The sequence below is a fragment of the Podarcis bocagei genome, assembly GCF_964188305.1.
Source record: "Podarcis bocagei genome assembly, chromosome: 10".
Taxonomy (NCBI): Eukaryota; Metazoa; Chordata; class Lepidosauria; order Squamata; family Lacertidae; genus Podarcis; species Podarcis bocagei.
The window spans coordinates 42,712,911-42,735,279 of record NC_138135.1 but is presented as its reverse complement, the minus strand read 5'-3'; positions in this window follow the sequence as shown (position 1 = coordinate 42,735,279).

Genomic DNA, 22,369 nt, shown 5'->3' with positions numbered 1-22,369 from the left:
TCAGTGAATTTTACTTCTACACATGAATAGGACTGCACCGTCCCATCCCTAAAGAAAGGACCGCACGTCTGGAACCATGTAAATCTCTCACTTTGTTATTGATGGCCAATTCAAACATGCATTTACATCTCCAGTGAGTTCCAACTATTCTCAAAATAATGTTAAAGCTCTGGTGCTTGTTCTGTGTCATTGGGCAAATGGTGATTGAAAACGGCAATAATCAAGCTAAATCTACAACTGACTAGTAGCAGCTTATATACCTAGCATCGTTGTGGATGTCACTGTGTGTTGTGTATTGTCACTAGATGTTCTAGGTGCTGATCATCAAGAAATCTGCTACCAAATGAAATGTCCTTATTCAGCTGCATATGTTGAGACCTGTGGGTGCCTGTTATGGTCATTGTAAAATGCTATTTTATTAATCATAAGCGATCTCATCTCAGCTCCGTACACAAGACTAGGTCAGATAACTTCACATTAGTTTGTTTTATATTATTTCACCTCATTCTGTGGTCACAGAGCTGTTTTATTCTGAACTATTCAAGTCATAACCACACAGAGTTTTCGTTAAAGGCCAAAACTGGACATCAAATCAGGTGAATTGGAAAACGTTTTAAGAAAAACCACTAAAATCCATGTATTTATCACTATCTAGGTTGGTACACTACATTTTGCCCTTTTTCAAAATGCCAAGGCCTTAAATGTAATTGCTGTGATGATGAATATTATACATGACAGTTTTTACTAGCAATATTTTTTAATGTTGGTTACAAAGAAAATGAATAGAAAATCCTAGCACAAATAATAAATTGCCTTCTGTATATAAAGACTCTCCTCCCTGGAAGAGAGGGGAGTGGTTGTGGGCGGGAGCCCGAGCTCCGCCCCTTTAAGGGGGCATTAGCCCCCTGCCTCCTCCTCTCACCTGGCTGGCGCCCACGCCCCTCGGCAGGCACCCAACCAGGCGCCTCCGAGGGGGCGTTTACAGCAGCCTTTTGCTGCGGCGCCAGCTCCTCCTCGGCCTCATTCTTCTCTCCTTCGTCTCATCGCGAGTCAACAGGACCGCCAGCAGACTGTCCTCTTCACTGTCTGCTAGAACCGGGGAAGTATTTTGCACGGCTTGAGTTGGTCGGGGGTGTTGTGTATTGGCTTCGACTATTAGCTGGCTGTTTTGTTTTAGTTGGGTTACTTTGCTTTCTGATATACTGGTTGCAGGATGTTCTAAATTTGTCCTCAGATTTCCAGGTCCAATCAGATGCGGCAGGGTCCCTGGGCTTTGGCTTGTACTTCAGGGGACGATGGTGTGCGCAACGATGGCCAACGGGGTGGCAGGGCCAGGCCATCACGCGGGATCTCACCTTTCTCGAGTTTTTTCCAATAGTAGTGGCCGTTCACATCTGGACGGAGGAGTTTTGAAATCACCGTGTGTGCTTCAGGACCGACAACCTGGCAGTGGTGAACATACTGGCCAGGCAGTCATCTCGGTCTGTGAGGGTCTCCTCCCTTCTGCGGGCGTTCGTTCTCCGGTGCCTTGAGTACAACATAATTTTTTCAGCCAAATTCATACCAGGGACCAATAATGATATAGCCGGCCCTCCCGACATCCTTGTCATTCAATTAGGGGAAAATGACCTTGCTAACAGAAGGAGTGCGAACTTGTTGTGGAACATAAAAAGAGACCTGGATGCGTTTGCTGCCTTGTGTCCCAGAACGACGGTGTTCTGGTCCTCCTTCCTGAAGAGAATTTTTTGGCGCGGTGCGCAGAACTGTATAGCCATTGAAAAAACCAGGAAACTCATAAATCGGGCAGTGGCCCGTTGGGTGCGCTTCATGAATGGCCGAGTCATTTGTCATGACCGTATCTGTATCGGCGACCAGGCCTTATACCGGAATGACGGGGTGCATCTCTCAGACCAGGGGAACGACATTTGGCTAGATAGTGTCATCAACAGCATTTGGGATTGCTTGCAGCTGTGAGGGTATTGGCGGCGAGCCTTTTCTGGCTCGGGTGGCGGTTAGGCATTGGAATAATGTGTTGTGGTGTGTCGAAGGGCTAGGTGTGGCCATCGCCTATGCCTTCAATTTTTGGGTATTCCGTTAAAGGAATCTGGCGGTCGTGTACTCTGTCCGATGCCTGCTTGGCGGGAGGCTATAGCACGACCCTCGGTGACATCAGGGGAGAGCCTATAGTTGGATTAGCATCAACAGGCTCCACCTACTGGTGAATAAACCCCCTTGTTTTAGACATCCAATGCCTAAGCCAATACCTTCTCACTGCTGTAATCAATAAAGTTGTGGCCTTTTCTTGCCCATTAACCTTATATCACGTGTCCTTGCGTATTCATTCCACATTGCGGGGGTCGGGTCCTCGAACCACAAGCCAGAATTATGGACAAAACAGGAAGATACCTCTTGAAATAATGCTATGCTTCTAATTGCCTTCTCTTTTTTCAGATTTCATTTTGAATTTCACAGAGAACACACAATTCTTCTAATAAACTAAACATGTCAGCAGACTTCACTGCTAGGCAAAATGGGTTAATTCTAGTGTCTACTTTGTTCTCTCCCATTGCTCTTGTGTGTGTGTGTTTTGTTCTAAAAGTACACTATAAAAATCCTGATCCAAAAACACATTTCTAAATCCACTTTTCAGTGAGGACTGTTGAAAATTAGCTTCAGAATTGCACCCTTTGATTATGGCTTTATTAATGTGGCCACTGATTGCTTAAAGTATCAAAAAACAATGCTTCTTATATTGTTGGCTTATTTCTATCTCTAAGAGGAGTGATGCTTCTTCTAATGGAACATGTGTAGCCAAATACAGCATGTATTTGTGCTGGTTGATCTTTTTGAGAGGTCTTTTCCTGCACAGAAAGATAAATAAATTGAGCACTGGAAATGGAAATGGCTTTCTTCCTGGCTTTTTAGCTTATTTAGGACTTGGTCATCTTGAGAACGTTACTGGTAGTTGCTTAATTTGTACACAGCATAATATATTCAGGGAGATGGCTTTTCTATTCTTAAATATTCTGGTCACAGCTCCCTTGTAGTTGTCTTCCTTTTATAAATTTCAGCCAGCCTCACTTGAAAATACATATTTGAGAACTGAATGACCCGTTCGATTGCTAACACATCTTCCTGCCGTAATTTAAGTCTGCACTTGACCATCATCATTTTTGAAAATAGACCTTTTCTAATCATTAGATTTCAAGCATAGGTGTGTGTGTGTGTGATGATCATAAAGTATGATTATGGCAATTTCCATGCTGGACCTCATTACTCTGCAAAAAATCAATAGCCAGTGCCATATGAATTTGCTGCCTTCAGGTGTAAACTGTACCTCTTTAATGAGATGGAGTTTTCTCTTTGAGACCTAAAGCTCACAACAAGACAACAATGGGTTGGATACAGACTTAGTCCTGCTTATAGTAAATCTATTGAAATCAATGGGATTTTACAGATTGGAAACTCATGCTGAGAAAAAGTGGAATGCCTAAGGCCATCACACTAGACTGTGAATAAGCTGCAGACAGAATGCTAAAACTAAACTTCCTCACTTGATATCCATCAGGATAGGAGTTGTAGCCCAAATTTTCTGGATGGCACCAGTTTGAGGAAGGCTACATTAAACCATATTCTCTGTGTTATGAGGACAAAAGCTAAACCACACATTGCATACTTTCTTCTTGCCCCACCCCCCAATGTAGCCGTAGGAAAGAAATGGAAATTTCTGCTTCCATTTTAGACAGTTTTACGTTACCTCTCGGCCCTTAACTGTGGTTTATCATAACCACAGTTGGGTGAAACCATCTTCCTAATATATGGTTTGAAGTAGACTTATTTCCACTAACCATACCTAAAAATTAATTGTAGCTTGCCTGGGTCCAGATGACACAGCAAGCTGTGGTTAATCTAAAATGTAATGAAAACTTTTGAACTCCTTCCATGACTTAGCTGATAGAATACAGCATTACATCCAAACTGGACTTTTGTCTAAGGGTGGTGGTTTCTATATATATATTCTGTTTGGCATGGATTTTACAGCAGCAGCAACAAAAGGGGCTGCAGCAGCCCTTCTCGGTCCTTGAAAGCTGAATTCTGATTGAAGGATTGTATGAAATCTCCTTTCATACTTGTGACTGTAAAATGTGTATCCTGCATCCATGGTGGATCTCTGCTAATAGCAGTACAGGGAAAGCAATCTTGTCTAATTTGGGAGCACTGGTGGAAGAAGGTTTTGAATTCTCCAGAACCCCAGATTCAGCCAAGTTTCCTGTATTCACATCGCTCATAGAAGTGCAGAGAAAGTATTTTGTGTTTTAATGGAGAGAAGGATGGTTGGGTGCAGGACAACAGAGAAATTCATGGTGAGTTCCAGTACTGCTTTTTCTGGAAAAATAGCACTGGTTGGGTGTGGTTCCTGCACATCTATGCCCCCATTTAATCATGTCTCTTGCCCACGAAACAGCTGTCCTCTGAGGAACATTGTCCTGGTGCATCTGTCTCCCCATTTAAATTGTGGTGTGTGTGTGTGTATGCATGCATATATAAAGGAGGGTTGTGTGCATTTGTGTGTGTGTGAGTGGATGTGTGTGCTTGGATGTGCATATACGTGGCTCTGGCTAGCATGTGGCTCCTGAACCTGCTACCAACCCCCATTTTGCCATCAGTGTCAAAAAGGTGGGAAACTCCTACTTTAGGGAAGTAGAGCTTTAGGGAAGAAGAGCTGGGGCCCAGAACTTGTGTGCGTTCAGTTTCCTAGTTGCATTTTACTCTTGATTTACATGATATTCTTTTAACATTTTAAATACCGTATTTTTCGCCCTATAAGACGCACTTTTTCCCCTCCAAAAATGAAGGGGAAATGTGGGTGCGTCTTATGGGGCGAATGCAGGCTTTCGCTGAAGCCTGGAGAGCGAGAGCGGTAGGTGCGCACCGACCCCTCTCGCTCTCCAGGCTTCGCGGACCTCTCGGCAAGCAGCGGGAACGCTCCCGTTGCTTGGGGAGAGTTGCCTGCATCCCGAAGCCTGGGCGCGCTGATCTCAGCGCGTGCAGGCTTCGCGGATCTCTCCTCAAGCAGCGGGAACGCTCCCGCTGCTTGGGGAGAGTTGCCGGCATCCCAAAGCCTGCGCGCACTGATCTCAGCGCGTGCAGGCTTCGCGGATCTCTCCTCAAGCAGCGGGAACGCTCCCGCTGCTTGGGGAGAGTTGCCGGCATCCCGAAGCCTGCGCGCGCTGATCTCAGTGCGTGCAGGCTTCGCGGATCTCTCCTCAAGCAGCGGGAACGTTCCCGCTGCTTGGGGAGAGTTGCAGGCATCCCGAAGCCTGCGCGCGCTGATCTCAGCGCGTGCAGGCTTCGCGGATCTCTCCTGAAGCAGCGGGAACACTCCCGCTGCTTGGGGAGAGTTGCCGGCATCCCAAAGCCTGCGAGCGCTGATCTCAGCGCGTCCAGGCTTCGCGGACCTCTTCTCAAGCAGCGGGAGCCACCGCTGGGCTCCCACGGCTTGCAGAGAGCTGCCTGTTTGGGGGCTGGGGTCGGGGGAAGCTCGGGCTGCCCCAGCCCCGCGCCTGGGGGAAAATAATTTTATTCCCTTTATTTCCCCCCCAAAAAACTAGGTGCGTCTTATGGGACGGTGCGTCCTATAGGGCGAAAAATACGGTATATTCTAGTAAATCAGTAAATCAGTAAATCACATAACACCGGTCTTGAAAGACGTACATTGGCTCCCAGTAAGTTTCCGAGCACAATTCAAATGGCCTCAGTCCAGTAAACCTGAAGGAGTGTCTCCACACCCATCTTTCTGCCCAGACACTGAGGTCCAGCGCCGAGGGCCTTCTGGCGGTTCCCTCACTGCGAGAAGCCAAGTTACAGGGAACCAGGCAGAGAGCCTTCTCGGTGGTGGCGCCCGCCCTGTGGAATGCCCTCCCACCAAATGTCAAAGAGAAAAACAACTACCAGACTTTTAGAAGACATCTGAAGGCAGCCCTGTTTAGGGAAGTTTTTAATGTTTAATAGACTATTGTATTTTAATATTCTGTTGGAAGCCGCCCAGAGTGGCTGGGGAAACCCAGCCAGATGGGTGGGGTATAAATAAATTATTATTATTATTATTATTATTATTATTATTATTATTATTATTTGTTCATTCCTCAAGGTTATCCCCCTTCTGTGATATATTGTGGAATATCCTTCTTCCTTTTCTGATTCTCTATGGAGTAATTCTACACATGCATTCTTTTGATTCTACAAGTAAGAAGTTGTGGTCATAAAATATATTACATATATAACAAACTATTTACTTAAGGTCCAATTGTTTGTTTACTGAGTGTGAACTTGTATGTGAAACTGTTAATCCTGGGATGCTCTAGTAAATAAAACAGATCTGAAAATAAACAGATTTTAATGAATAAATCTATAACGTTCAAGGAATTACTGTGGATTCAAAGCTTTTTACGAGGCACTGGAAACAAAAAATAATGGAGTGTTTATCCACAGTTAACCCAACAAATAAGGTTTACAAACATCTGATATGTGTGGAGTAGATTCTTGGTTACTTAAAAATTATGGGACTTTGGGGGAAGCTATGGATGTTTGCTAAAAGAAAAAAGCATTAATAAAATTGTGTGTTTTTGTTCGTTTCTGGAGAACTGACTAAAACTGAAAAATGCTACTTTTCTTGGAAATATATTTTACTGGAAAAAGAAGATGATGGAGTTGCCAGTTTCAACAGCCCATGAAACAATTAAAGCAGTTATCTTGGGGTTTTTTTTTAAATAAAAGTTTAAGAACAGAGTTCAACAAAATAACTCTCACTTGGAAGATCAATGAGGAAAGGAGGGGGGAGGACCAGGTGGCTGGGGGTGAGAAGCAGGTGTCAAATTATCTCTAGATTTGAACTGTCCATGAATAATTCAAAAGCATCTTCTTTTGGCAGATGCCCAAACCACCAACTCTCTACTCTCTGCAGATTGTGTGTATAGCCCAGACTAGGAAAAATATGTTGTGATATTCATGCGCTGTTGCTTTGTATTCGTGTCAAAATAGATTATCTTGTGTCGCATAAGAGTTGGTGAGACAATGTTAGTTGCAAACAAGAGTGTTGTGAGTTTGGTATGGGTTAGGCTGTACACCTGAGTCTCTTCCAATTCCTGGATCCAGCAAGGATTCAATTGATTTGGGGGGACAGGGGTTGGGAAGGTGTGAAGGACTCCCTGGTCCAGAATGGGGTAACTGTGCCCCTGAAGGACCTGGTACGCAGCCTGGGAGTCATTTTGGACTCACAGCTGTCCATGGAGGTGCAGGTCAATTCTCTGTCCAGGGCAGCTGCTTACCAGCTCCTTCTGGTACTCAGCCTGAGACCCTACCTGCCTGTGGACTGTCTCACAAGAATGGTGAATGCTCTAGTTATCTCTCACTTGGACTACTGCAACACACTTTACATGGGGCTACCTTTGAAAGTGACCAGGAAACTACAATTAATCCAGAATGTGGCAGCTAGACTGGTGACTGGGAGCGGCCGCCAAGACCACATACCACCAGTCTTGAAGGACCTACATTGGCTCCTAGTACATTTCCAGGCACAATTCAAAGTGTTGGTGCTGACCTTTAAAGCCCTAAACGACCTTGGTCCAGTATCCCTGAAGGAGCGTCTCCACCCCCATCGTTCAGCCCAAACACTGAGGGCCTTCTGGCAGTTCCCTCATTATGAGAAGTGAGGTTGCAGGGAACCAGGCAGAGGGCCTTCTTGATTGTGACGTCCACCCTACGGAACTCCTTCCCATCAGATGTCAAGGAAATAAACAACTATCTGACTTTTAGAAGACATCTGAAGGCAGCCCTGTTTAGGGAAGATTTTAATGTTTGATGTTTTAATGCATTTTTAGCATTCTGTTGGGAGCCTCCCAGAGTGGCTGGGTATGTATGTATGTATGTATGTATGTATGTATGTATGAATAAATAAATAAATAAATAAATAAATAAATAAAAACTATGATGAGCTAATGGCCCCCTAAGTATTGATCATTAGGGTAACAAAGGAAGTAGCTTTGTGCCAGAGGGCAAATGGGTGGCTCCCCCGCCCTCACTTGACTGTTGGTGAAAAGGACAAGGGCCAGAGGTTTGAGAAAGAGAGAGCTAGAGTAGGAACAAGCAGAAGCCTGAAAGGGAGAGGCATGCTTGATTTCCAGGGCTAGGGCAGAAGAAAGACCCTCTTGGGGTGCCAATGCTGTGAGCCCCTCCAGCACAGACTCAAGTTGTATATATGCATAAATCAGAAAGACAACACAGTCTCTGTTGTGCCTCATTCCAAGGAACGTGAACCCTCGGTAAGTGCCTGTGTGATGACTGGGGTGGCATGAAACCCAGCTCATAACTATATTAAGCAGAGCAAGATGCCAAGAGCCCAGCTCCTGATATAGCAGAAAAAAACATGGAGAGATGGGGTATAGCTCATTGGTAGAGTATCTGCTGTGCATGCAGAGCTCCCAGGTTCAAACCCCTAGTACCTCCAGGTGTGGCTGAAAATGTGCCCTGTCTAGAAGTCTGGAGTGCTGTTGACAGTCAGTGTAGACAAGACTGAGCTAGAGGGACAGTGGTATGAGATAGCTTTCTGTTCCTATTTTGCTTGATACCCTTCCCTGTATAGCTTTGGACTTCTGGAAGCATCTATTTGGCCACTTTTAGAAATAGATAATCGACTAATTGCACCCTTGGCTTGGCCCAGTAAGATTCTTTTTTACTTTCTTAATTTTAACATGCACCTGTGGAATACAATAAGCAAAAGAAAGGCATTCCACAACCCTGGGAGACTTCTTAACCCCCTGAAATATTGATTACGGTGATAGAGATCCTTTCAGGTGTCAGGGCAATGAAGAGCAAAGGCCAGTTATATTACTAATCTGATTCGTGGAGCCTGGTTCAAGGTAAAAAGGAAAAGGCAAAGGACCCCTGGACAGTTAAGTCCAGTCAAAGGCAGGTGCTTGTCCACAGACAGCTTTCTGGGTCACGTGGCCATCATGACTAAATCACTACTGGCACACGGAGGACCGTGACGAGTACCAGAGCGCACGGAAACACCGTTTACCTTCCCGCCACAGTGGTACCTATTTATCTGCACACCCAAAAGGCTCAGTGGTTTAGACCACAGCACCACCCACATCCCTGCCAAGTTCAAGAGGACCAACAGGCTGCACCTGAATAAGCAACAATACCAAAAGCAGGGATTCTGAGAAGGATTAGAGGGCATTGGAAGGAACATTCAATAAGCAGTATCTTGGGGGATGGATTAGATGAGCCTTGGTATCCTTTCCCAGTAGTGATGTATGGAAGTGAGAGCTGGACCATAAAGAAGGCTGATCGCAGAAGAATTGATGCTTTTGAATTATGGTGCTGGAGGAGACTCTTGAGAGTCCCATGGACTGCAAGAAGATCAAACCTATCCATTCTTAAGGAAATCAGCCCTGAGTGCTCACTGGAAGGACAGATCCTGAAGCTGAGGCTCCAATACTTTGGCCACCTCATGAGAAGAGAAGACTCCCTGGAAAAGACCCTGATGTTGGGAAAGATTGAGGGCACAAGGAGAAGGGGATGACAGAGGACGAGATGGTTGGATAGTGTTCTCGAAGCTACTAGCATGAGTTTGACCAAACTGCGGGAGGCAGTGGAAGACAGAAGTGCCTGGCGTGCTCTGGTCCATGGGGTCACGAAGAGTCGGACACTACTAAACGATTAAACAACAACATCCTTTCCAACTCTACCATACAGTGGTGCCTCGGGTTACAGACGCCTCAGGTTACAGACTCCGCTAACCCAGAAATAGTACCTCGGGTTAAGAACTTTCCTTCAGGATGAGAACAGAAATCATGCGGCGGTGGTGCAGTGGCAGCGGGAGGTCCCATTAGCTAAAGTGGTATCTCAGGTTAAGAACAGTTTCAGGTTAAGAACGGACCTCCAGAACGAATTAAGTTCTTAACCCAAGGTACCACTGTATTTCACAGAATCATAAAATTGCAATGTTTAGGGTCATCAAGTTACAGATAGGTAGCCGTGTTGGTCTGCCATAGTCAAAATAAAAAAAAATTCCTTCCAGTAGGAATGTATCTGAAGATGTATCTGAAGAAGTGTGCATGCACACGAAAGCTCATACCAAGAACTAACTTAGTTGGTCTTTAAGGTGCTACTGGAAGGAATTTTTTTAATTTTGACTATAGGGTCATCAAGTGAGCCTTAACAGCACCTTGAACAAAGCACAGAGCACAGAGCACAGAGCACAGATCCTGTGAAGGTTTCACAAGCAGGAAGAAACAGTAGCAGCTTTCTGTCGCATATAATTTTCCTAATCCACATAAGCATGATTATTATGCATTATGATCTCACCTTGCCTCTATTCCGTCTTCCCCCGCCTGTAATAAAAGCATCCTTTTCATTTTGTTTGAAAGGAAGGAACATTATTGAAATGATGGCCTCCTTGATAATTTGGTCCTGAGTAGGTGGCAAGCTTCATAAATGACCTTGAAGTCTCAAAGAATGCTGTCAGCACCAGTTTAACAATTTCCCAGCATCATTTCATTCCTCCTTTGATCTTATTCACTTTCCCCTGCAACCTATTAAATGCTCTATATGAAAAATGAACAGACTTTTTTTTAAAAAAATGTCTTATTATATTGCTGGGTTTTACCTGAATTCCGTCTTTCACTACAATAAGTTTGCTTAGAGTAAGGGTAGCTAACATGGTGCCCTCCAGTTGCTTTCTGAGAAAATGCAGGATACCTCTGAAATAATGATGATGAGAAGTCCATATCCTTCTGTTCTGCTTGTTCATTTCTAGAGGCTTCTGGATGTCTGTTGGGTGTAAACAGAAAGCAAGACTAAATGAGCCCTTGGTTTGATATGACATGTTCTATGTCCTCCTGTGATTATGTCTGGAATAAGTTTCCTTCTGGTGGACCATACACTTTGAAATCTAGTCTATGTGCTCATTTCCCCCTCACTGTTAATAACACTAATTATGCAATCAAAGGTTGGGGGGCATTTACAAAACATAAAAAGAACGCCAATAAAAAACCCCTTCTTGATCAGATCAGCACTCCATCTAATCCTGCATTCTGTTCCCACAGTAGACAACTAGATGCCTAAGTGAAGTCTGTGAGCAGGAAGTACCATAAGTGCATCAGCCTTCTCTCCACTCGTGTTCCACAAAAAGTAGCATTCAGAGGCATATCACCTCCAATACTGAAGATAGCACATGGCCATCATAGTCAATAGCCATTGATAGCCTTATTCTAGTAGTTGGAGTTCTACAGTCTTTGGAAATGTAACTCAGACTTTTATTGCTATCAAAACTACACCTATATTGAGCAATCAGTGTTTGATTTACTAGTGCCTCTTAGAGTTAATGAGGTTTTTTTGGGTACACATTTATTTTTCCCCATCAAAGAGTCATATAAAAATAGCTGAAAAGGAAATATTGTAATAAATAAATTGAGTGAAATTTACAGCTTGCCTCGATTAAAGTAGTGACAAGTTTAGCATGAAAAACAACAACCATCAAACATTAGAAGTGGGGGGAAGGAGATGAGATAAATACATTGGGGGGACCCAGAAGGGAAATGTATCACTGCCTGTTAGTTTTAAGCAACTCACTTCCCTATAAAAATCCCTTAAAGAGGAGTGGGACTTTTTTTTCCTTTTGAAAGCAATTACTCCAATGTGCATGTACATTATGCTGCATATAAACCACCAATAAACAGCAATAATAATGATCCTTTAAAGTGTCCCATGTGCACTGTGATGTATTTAATGAGAGCTTGCATAGTAAATCTACAGAGTTTAGCAATCAGCGGAGAACGTATCTGCAGGCCCCAATCTGACTCGTCACATTCAGCATACTTAAAAGACATAAAAAGTGCTTGTGACAATAAAAGAAAGTTCTTGGGATGGTAGTGCCTCAAACTTCTATAAACTAGCACCACAAAACATACTGCCAGACAAAGCACTGAAGAATGCTAAGTAGGTGGTGCACATGCTAATGACAAACCATCTGGACTAATGCCACTTTTGCACATTGTGAAATCAACCCTATTACCCATGCCACATTTTGTGACCTCTGAAGGTTTTTTTGTGCTGCCACCGCCACCATTTTATTATTAATTTAGATCATTCATATACTGACCTTTGCATATTTCACAGGGCAATTTACAGCAAGTCAAATAGCTCAAAGGGAATACATAAAACCACACAATCCTTTCTACAACAGCACAGTAAAGCTAAAGGTAAAGGTACCCCTGACCATTAGGTCCAGTCACGAATGACTCTGGGGTTGCATGCTCATCTCACTTTATAGGCTGAGGGAGCCAGTATTTGTCCGCAGACAGCTTCCGGGTCATGACCAAGCCGCTTCTGGCAAACCAGTGCAGCACACGGAAAAGCTGTTTACTTTCCCACCAGAGTGGTACCTATTTATCTACTTGCACTTTGACGTGCTTTCGAACTGCTAGGTGGGCAGGAGCTGGGACTGAGCAACGGGAGCTCACCCCATCACACAGTAAGTCATAACAAATCACTAAATAACAATCAGTCCATTTGCCTAAATAGGTCAAGTCCAAACACCCACCAGTTGCCTAAGACCATAAAGAGATGGAGCCACACCTCAATAGTGAGGGAGTTTCATATGTGAAGAATCACCACTGAAACATTTCTTCTCTGAGTCCCCATACCACATAGAAGAAGAAGAGAAAAAGGAGGAGGAGGAGTTTGGATTTGATATCCTGCTTTATCACTACCCTAAGGAGTCTCGAAGCGGCTAACAATCTCCTTTCCCTTCCTTTCCCACAACAAACACTCTGTGAAGTGAGTGAAGCTGAGAGACTTCAGAAAAGTGTAACTAGCCCAAGGTCACCCAGCAGCTGCATGTGGAGGAGCAGGGATGAGAACCCGGTTCAACAGATTACGAGTCCACCGCTCTTAACCACTACACCACACTGGCACATGTACTTCATCTTGAGAGTGGAGGGATCCTCCAGAATATAATTGACATCCTACTGGTGGCCAATGTGCATTGCACAATATGAGGAAGACTATGACCAAGTGGCACATGTGCCCATTCAACTTGCTGCCCAGGTGCTAACTCTTGATGAACAGCTTCAAGGTCCTTGGCCAGGACAACCCTTCACATGCAAGGGACATGACATCCTCCAGAGACAAATACTGTCATTGTTACTTGAGGAAATGTGATTTATCCACAACAATAGCACTGTCCTTAGGACAGTTCTTTAGATCTGTACATTCATTGTGTGAATAGGAAAATACTTTAACAGTTGGTTATTTTTGTCTGTTGAATGTTTTATTCTTCCCACCTTTTTACTTAAAAAAAATCAATGCATCTTGGGTACATGTTTTATTTGTTTGCATGCATGAGGGAGTTTGAGGTCAATGGTTCTACTATCTCTGAGCTGAATCTAAAACAAACTCAAGGTCACACCAAACTACCATTTAACCTACTTCGATAAACAGCATGGGATTTGTGGGAAGGAAGGTTTGACAGATATGAATGTTCATCAAGATTTTACTAGTTACAATAAATGCTGTGATCTCTCAATACCATTCTAATGGATGGCATGGTTTAAAAAAAATATAACTAGACAGATTTAGGTGTCAAAACAGCTTTTGACATAGCAAGTGGCAATTCAAGAAGTTTAGATGATCTCACTATTAAACTTCTCAAGCCATATATCTCAAGCCATATAAAATTAGGTTTCTGACAGCACTGCTGTATCCATCATCCCAACATGCTTGTATATGATGAAAAATGTCTTTCTGTGATAAGAGGTAAGGCAATAATCAGATTCATGGGGCAGCACTGAAAGAGAATTTTGATGGCTTATTTATGGAGTTGAGACAGGCTGGCAAAGCTCTTTTAATCTGTAGTCCCAAAATGTTCTCAGCCGCTTGCACCGCATCTGAATACAATTATAACTAATCATTTTTCTAGCTGTAGTCCTTTATTAATTATTTTTAGAAGTCACATTGCTCCTTCTCAACAGGTTGTTTCATACACAGCATATACTCACCAAGAAGCTGCAGCTACTCCTATTCCCCGATGAGGATATCTGTATAATACACTTTTCCTTTTTCATAAGAACATAAGAAGATCCTGATGGATCAGGCCAATGGCTTGTCTAGCATCCTGTTCCCACAATAGTCATCCAGATGACTGTAGGAACCCTGCAAGCAGGACCTGAGCATAAGACTATTCACCCCTCCTGTAGTTTCCAGCAACTGAAGCATTACAGACTCCTAGCATGGAGGCAGAACATAGCCAGCGTAGTAGAGCAGAGCCGTGCATTCATAGCTACCAGTGGGAGTGACCATTTCCCACAGGTTGGCACAATAGAATGATACTACATGTTGTTCTGGGGCAAACTTTCTCAAGAGCAGGGCTGATGGGAAACGTAGCTCAAAATAACTGGAGGGCATCAGGCTGGAGAGGCTGGAGTATTCTGGGAAAGAAACAAATGTCATAAGTCATCTGACAGGAGACTGAAGGAGCGCTAGCCATTTCCTCCATGCACTTCTGAAATCCATCCTGTCTCAGAAAATCACCGATACTGCTCTCGTGATTGTGACCTGCACTAATTTTATATAACTATATTTTACACGACTATAAAATGTTTTAAGTATTCATCTAACAATGTGACATATGAAGCTGTCTTTTTTAAAAAAGGTAAAGGACCCCTGACAGTTAAGTCCAGTCGCGAATGACTCTGGGATTGTGTGGCAAGTCCCCTCCCCCAACCGCGTGGCCGGAGAGGTGGAGGTTGGGAGGTTGCTCAGAGCGACACCAGCTGGCCAGCGGCTGCCGGGGACCCACTACCAGGTGACCGAAGCGACTAGTATAGTCCACCTGGAGGAGCCCTTCACTGCGATGGAGACCCTGCAAAATTGAACCTAACCGAAAAGGTAAGCCGGAAAGTACCCCGAGCTACCTTCCAGGATACAAAACCGGACAGCTGGAGCGGGGCAAAGAGGGCGGTCCCCGGACGTGCCTGGCCTTAAATGGGCTAGGCCACGCCCCCCCCGGCCACGCCGATTGGCGGGCAGGGTTGCCGGCATGCCCGGGGATTCCCCTGCTCTCACGGGGGCAAAAGGCCAGCCCCCGCGAGTGGAGTGTGTGGGAGGGGTTAGCCCGCAACCCCCTCTCCTCTCTAGCTCGGAAATGGCTTTGCGGCGCTCATCTCACTTTACTGGCTGAGGGAGCCAGCGTACAGCTTCTGGGTCATGTGGCCAGCATGACTAAACTGCTTCTGGCAAAACCAGAGCAGCACACGGAAACTCCGTTTACCTTCCCACCAGAGCGATACCTATTTATCTACTTGTGCTTTGACGTACTTTTGAACTGCTAGGTGGGCAGGAGCAGGGACCAAGCAATGGAAGCTCACGCCATCATGGGGATTCAAACTGCCGACATTCCAATTGGCAAGCCCAATGTGGTTTACACCACAGCGCCACCCGCATCCCTTAACACCCAGTAAATAGCATCATTAACACAGCTTACTGCTGTGCACACATGTATGTCTAGATTTCAGGGTTTGGCTCCCTCCCCCTCAATCATTTGTTTACAAATTAGCAACAACTAGTCTCTTTCTTTCTTTTTTTCAAACAGCTGATTTCTACCCAGTATTCAGAAATTGTTATGTAAATCAGATCAAGGCAGCACAATTATGTGAACAGAATGAAATGAAAAGCAATTACACATTTTGCAGTCAATATTTCTCCTTGCTCTTCAAGACTGTGGAGGACTTTTACACAAAACTCCACATCTGTCCATATCAAATAATCAATTTCCTTTCCAAGAAAACAAGAAAAAAAAACATTCTATTAGTATTTAAATGCATCTACAGGCTTATTTAGTATTTCTTTAGGCTATTTTATTAACTAGTATTGAAAAACTTATTAACAGTGAAGAAAACCAAGCAATAACACAGAGGAGTTACAAAATAAAAATAAAAATGCACGAACACAAATCTATTTTCAATGAGAATAAATTCAGGAATTAAAGTCAAGGGGATGGGTCAAATGCAACATAATCAGAGATTCTCCATGTGGAGGTGTTCACTTGGAGGCTATCTGAAGACTTTTTTTTGAGGGTTCCATGATTTATTGACCAATCCAAAGTCATATGCTACAAGTTAATGGACAAAGAGTAAATACATTAAAGGAGTTTTCAGTTCAGGTGTCTGACAGATCTCAATTAGCTCCCAAGGGGGGAAGACTAACTACTAAAGATTTAAACTTGTGCTAAGTTTAAAATGTAAAGGGATGGGGTTGTTTTGTAAAATATTCAATAAAGTTAAAAAGGGGATCCCCTTTCAGCAATTCTTCAGTTATCATCGTGTTGATTCTTAATTATCTCTATATGACTACCGTATTTTTTGCCCTATAGGACACACTTTTTCCCCTCCAAAAATGAAGGGGAAATGTGTGTGCATCCTATGGGGTGAATGCAGGCTTTCGCTGAAGCCTGGAGAGCGAGAGGGGTCGGTGCGCACCGACCCCTCTCGCTCTCCAGGCTTCAGGAAGCTATCCGCATGCCTTGCAAGCCCGGCAGGAGGTCCAGCGGGCTCGCAAGGCTTGCGGGCAGCAGCCTGCAGCCCAAAAGCTCGGGGGACAGCGGCGAGGCACACCCCGCTATTCCCCGACCTGGTCTGGAGGCTGGCGGGGGGGAGAAGCAAGCTTGCTTCTCCCCATCACCAGCCCTACAAGCTCGGGGACAGCGGGGCAAGCCGCTGCCCCACAGAGGCTAGAGAGGCTGTCCCTGAAGGCAGAAGAGGGAGACAGAGCACTCCGTCTCCCTTTTCTAGCTTGGGGATGGCTGCGCAAACCTGGGGGGGGGAATAATTTTTTTCCCCTTTATTCCCCCCCCCAAAAAAACTAGGTGCGTCCTATGTGCCGGTGCGTCCTATAGGGCGAAAAATACGGTAGGTTCAAGCATGTGACTAATAAGTGAAATGTTCTCCTTTGTATAATAGAATTAATGGCGCCTTCTCACAGTTGGATTTGATTTGCTACATAGCCCCATGATATTGTCATGTTCTGTGCATGATCCCTGATTGTCTAGGTTCACTCAAGAAGGAAGTGGCCACTGCAGCTGTATCAGAGGGAGAAAACAGTGGCTATAAATAGCCCCCAAACAAACAACCCCCCCAACAACAATAAATTGTCCTTAAAAGGAACTCACCACCATCGTGTTCAAGCATGTGTTTACCTGAGCTTCAAGGGAATCCTACAAACAAACTGCCATGGCTTAGGAGCCTAGATGTTTCATTGATAATTCTTTATTTAAAGCCACAACATCTGGGTTTTTGGCAGGCTCTGACATAGAAAACGACTGGCCCTCAGTTTGCTTGTGTTGGCACCTGAGGATTTTCTTGAGGATCACTGTATAGTAAGGTTGGCTGGAATTAATTGCCCAGCTGGAAACCCTACGTCTTTGATTGTCCAGTCATTGTCAAAGGTTTGCTCAAGTTTATGTACCAAAGGAAAAAAGCATCCTACTCTAATATCCATGATTTCTTCCACATGTAAGGCACTGCTCTGGTGGAAAAGAAACTGATCCAAATGCATTGGCATTAAAGCATCAGAAACCTTTAGAGGACATCCTACTTTGGCTCACATTTTGACAAATTAATAATCTGAAACCAAAATATATTCTGTGCTATGCTGTGCTGCATAAAGAATTCCACCCAAACAGGCCCTTAGTGATGACAGGTTTACAGCACAGCTGAAAAGATTAACAGTTCTGGTATGAAAATAAAATATAGAAACAAAGAAGCATGACCTGATAATTTGAAGAAACCAAAGTTTACATCCTTTGCATTCTGAAGCACTTATCTCACAGACCACGGTAGGCAACTTATGGCCTACATGGTGTTCCAAGCCATATATTGTTATACTCCTCATGTTAGTGCATCATTACAGCTAAGAATATGAGCTGAGAAGTCAAATATCACCACAGCAGGCGGTATTAAGCTCTGCTTTCTGTTCTCTCAGCTTCAGTCAACCTCTCTCTGAATTAAGGAGGTAATCATACTGACCTAACTTACGAGATAATGTACATTAAGCACTTTGAACCCTTCAAATGCACTCTGTAATTGAAAACAGTAGTGGACAGCATGGTGGAGCTGCTCCACTCACCTGACCTCCCTCCAATGAGTGTCTCTGCTGCATACCTTGATGGGGGACAGGCAGCATAGTGCGAGTGCGCCAGCAGAAGAACTGAGTTGGCTCCACTGGTTTGCTTCCTCACTGATGGTAAACTGAGGTTGTTGGGGCATGTAATAGAGCAGCCTTCACTGTATACAGTGGTACCTCAGGTTACATATGCTTCAGGTTACATATGCTTCAGGTTACACACTCCGCTAACCCAGAAATAGTGCTTCAGGTTAAGAACTTTGCTTCAGGATAAGAACAGAAATCGGGCTCTGGCGGCGCGGCGGCAGCAGGAGGCCCCATTAGCTAAAGTGGTGCTTCAGGTTAAGAACAGTTTCAGGTTAAGAACAGACCTCCAGAACGAATTGAGTATTTAACCCGAGGTACCACTGTTTGTTTCCTGCTTGGCAGGGGGTTGGACTCGATGGCCCTTGTGGTCTCTTCCAACTCTATGATTCTATGATTCTTTCCCCCACCTTCAACCAAGACTCCAATCCTTGTTTTTCCTCCTCCAGCCATTCTTCACAAAATTAGTCAGGATTGTTTCGTCTACACATCTCTCCCCCCCCCCTCACCTTCTTTCTTGTTGGCAAGCTTTCTTTGCCTATTCTTCTCCTTTCCCGGCTTAATTTGGACTTTGAGTTTCTTAGGAGTCTGTTTTATTACTAGAACTGAGTCTGGACACACATGAAGAAAAGCACCTATGAGCAAGGGAAGAAAAGACCCACTCAGGACCGCTCTGTACCACTTCGGCATGGGGAAAGGGCCAAGTCCGTCCAGTCATGTTTTCATGCAGATTTTCAAAGGCCAAATTTAACTGTGAATTTCTTCTAATAAGCACATTTTTTGTTTGCAGTTTTGACTAATGTAGACATTTTTGTAAGCGATTTCCCTGAGCATAATGCACACTGGTATATAATTTTTATTCAAATATTCATTTTAATGCACATTTCCCCCTAATATATCCATGCTTGTTAGCATGGGCTGGTTAACTGCATTACAAAATTAAGGCAAGTGCAAATTTTAAAGGACAGCTGTGCTTTGGTTCACATATTGTTTTGGAAAGTGCAAATGTGCTGGATTCATCTTTAAATGCATGCTGACTTGAATTTTTCCCCCACCCCAAGTCCTATAAATGTAAACTCATAACTAAGTCACCTTCTGTGCAGCTGGGCTAATCCCAAGGTATGGGGTTCTGGGATTGCAGACATTAGTCTGTCTGCTGAAGAGTGAGGATCCCTCCCGTCACTGCAAAGATGAGTAAAATAAATGGAATTCTTTTTGAATGCCTACTGAGAAGGAGCAGGGGATGTGCATATGAATAAATATGAGCGAAATAGTTCTTTGCCTTCTGAAATCCTTGTTTCTAAAGAAGGTAAGGTTTGTTCTTATTAAGTGAAATTGTGTGTGTATAATTGTAGCTTAATGGAGTTCATTGGCTTTGTTCTTATTTTTGAATCCTGGATTAAAAAGTAATCAATATCTCTGCTAGATTTTTCTTCACCTGCCAATCTTGCAATTGATTGCCCTCCTTTTTGTTCAATATTTATTACATTTTTTATAGCATGCCATAAATTCAGCTCCCATTTGTCACTTGGTTATTTCAAAGAATCAATCAACTGCACCAAAGAATCAACACTCAGAGGAAAACTTACTGTACGTGATGAGTAGAAGCTCAAGAAATTCCATTGAGGGTGGGTTGGTTGGTTCATATATGCAAGCATGTCATTTGATTTTTTTTCTAAATTTGATGACAGGCATGAAACATGCAGATTGATGCCGTTGAAAAGCTCTGTGTCATAAGAAAATAGTACATCCCTATATGAGATCCTATATCTGTGTATTGGCCCATCCAGATAAGAACTGGACACTGTGTTCATCAAGCAGTGAATATCTATGCTTGAACTGAGCCTCTTTTATTACCCAGTTCATAAATCATCAAGACTCCAGTCCCACTCTAGTGTCCCAGAAAAAACTACTTCCCTTAAATGTTTCAAGTCAAGAGTAAAAAAATAAAGGTTTTATTTTCCCAGACTCAAGAAAAGGTAAGAGTCATCTTGTTATTTTTAAATAATGCTTCCTATAAGTGGTTTTGAATGTGCTTGACATACGTTACCTTGTGGTTCCTACAACAACCCTGTTAGGTACAGCAGAATTATTAGGCCCGTATTTCAGAAGATGTATGTTGATTGCAAGGCAGTGATTTAATGATGGAGGCAAGATTTATAGCTGAGCCACTATACACACCAACTTTCATTTTCAATTTTTATTTCTTTCTATATACATACAAATATAAGCATGCCATCACACAGCCCATGTTGCAGGATTTGTAGTTCAACATCACAATGGAATGGCAGGCGAAGTTGCAGGCAGAGTGAGCAGGGGTGCAGCTCCTAGTACATAAATTTAAAAGACCATTAACAAGACCTTTTGTTAATGTCCTCTCTGAAATAAATGCCTTCTCTGAAATGAACCCAACTGAGACTTAATCCCAGGTTAGTATTTATAGGATAGCAATTTAAAAGAAGTAGATCTAAAGTACTGCCAACACAATTTGTATTAATCACCTGTAATATAAAGCCTTATGTTCAAACCTATAATATTGATAAAATCTGCATGCACATATCTTCTTTGTATAACTTCTTACCTGCCATTCATCTACAAATTTCTGGATATCCTAAACAAGTATAATCCAAACAAATGTAAGGATTGTAGTGATTTTACACTTAACCATGACAATCCAAACCTTCTGAAGTCAATTTTCAAGCAATGGTCTTTTTTCTGCTTTAACTTAATTTTGCAGTACATGGTTTTCCTATTAGTTTCTTACTCATTAAGATTTTGTTTATCTTTCTAATGCAGCTCCTGGTATCATTTAGAAGAGGCATTCTACGATTTTTCCCCCTCGATAAATCCAGCCGGAATATAACTAGGTACAATTCGATCTAATTATTAGGGGATATTTTTAGAAATAATGATTTTTTAAAGGAGCTATGTACAGTCCACTTAATTTTATAAATGAGTCTATGGACATATTCACCAAATACGTATAAAGAATCATGATACCACTTTAAACAGTCCATGGCTACACCCAACAATTCTGAGAGCTGTAGTTTGTTAAGGACGTCTCTGTTCCCCTCACAGAGCTACAATTTCTAGAGTTCCCTGTGAAGAGGGGTTGATTGTTATAGCACTCTAGAGTTCCCAGAGCAGTTGTCCTGAGCCATCTAAAGAAAGATCACGAGGCGATTATTAAAACCAGCCTTTTTAGACACTGTAGTTTGTATACTTTCAGCTGCCCTGTACCCGTGCTCTCAAATTTCAGCGGTGCCCTGTGTGACAATAAAAATTTGGTGCCCCCCACCTCTCATGCACCCTACAGGGGGGCACCCAGTGCCATCATACTGGTCGCTCCACCTTAAAATCACCTCTATCTATGACTAACAGTGGAATTAATACTGATTAAATTGATTATATGTATGATTCCACTCTCCATACCCATACACCCTCAACAGCCACATCTACAACTGTGTCTTTTTATATCCAAGCATTGCATTGTACTTGGAAAGACCCCAGACATTCTTGTGTGCACTGCACAAAACGTTACCTGCCTTTGAATCCCCCATTCTGGTCATAGACATCTCAGCATAGAGGGATAGTTTCCCTCCCTCCCTCCCTCCCAGCCTGCCTTTCCTTTCCTTCTTTTGTTTCCTCACTTTCCAATAAGAAATGTTAGAAATGATGTTGTCTAGTGATAGGGTTGAAATTATGATTGGATGGGGGAAATTACCTCATCCCCCCCCCAATTTTCCCAGAAGAAAGTTTACCTCAGCTTTGTTATATCTGACTTAAACCAAGGCCCATCATTAATTATTACTATGCAGTTAAAAATCATCATCAGACTGATGTGTCTTATGATCTGCCACTGTCTTGAAATATATACCAGCACAATTTTATATTTATCTCTCACAAGGCAGCAACATACACACTCCGAAACTACAACAGAATAACAGGGTTAAAATGAGATTAATTTGATGTGAAGGACATGATTCTTTTTCGACTGCAAGCCAGCATTGTGCTTCCCACAATGCCATTTCGGAAGAATTTGAATGCTTTCACACTAATTGATGCATTGATACATTCATTGGACCAGATCATAGCAACATAT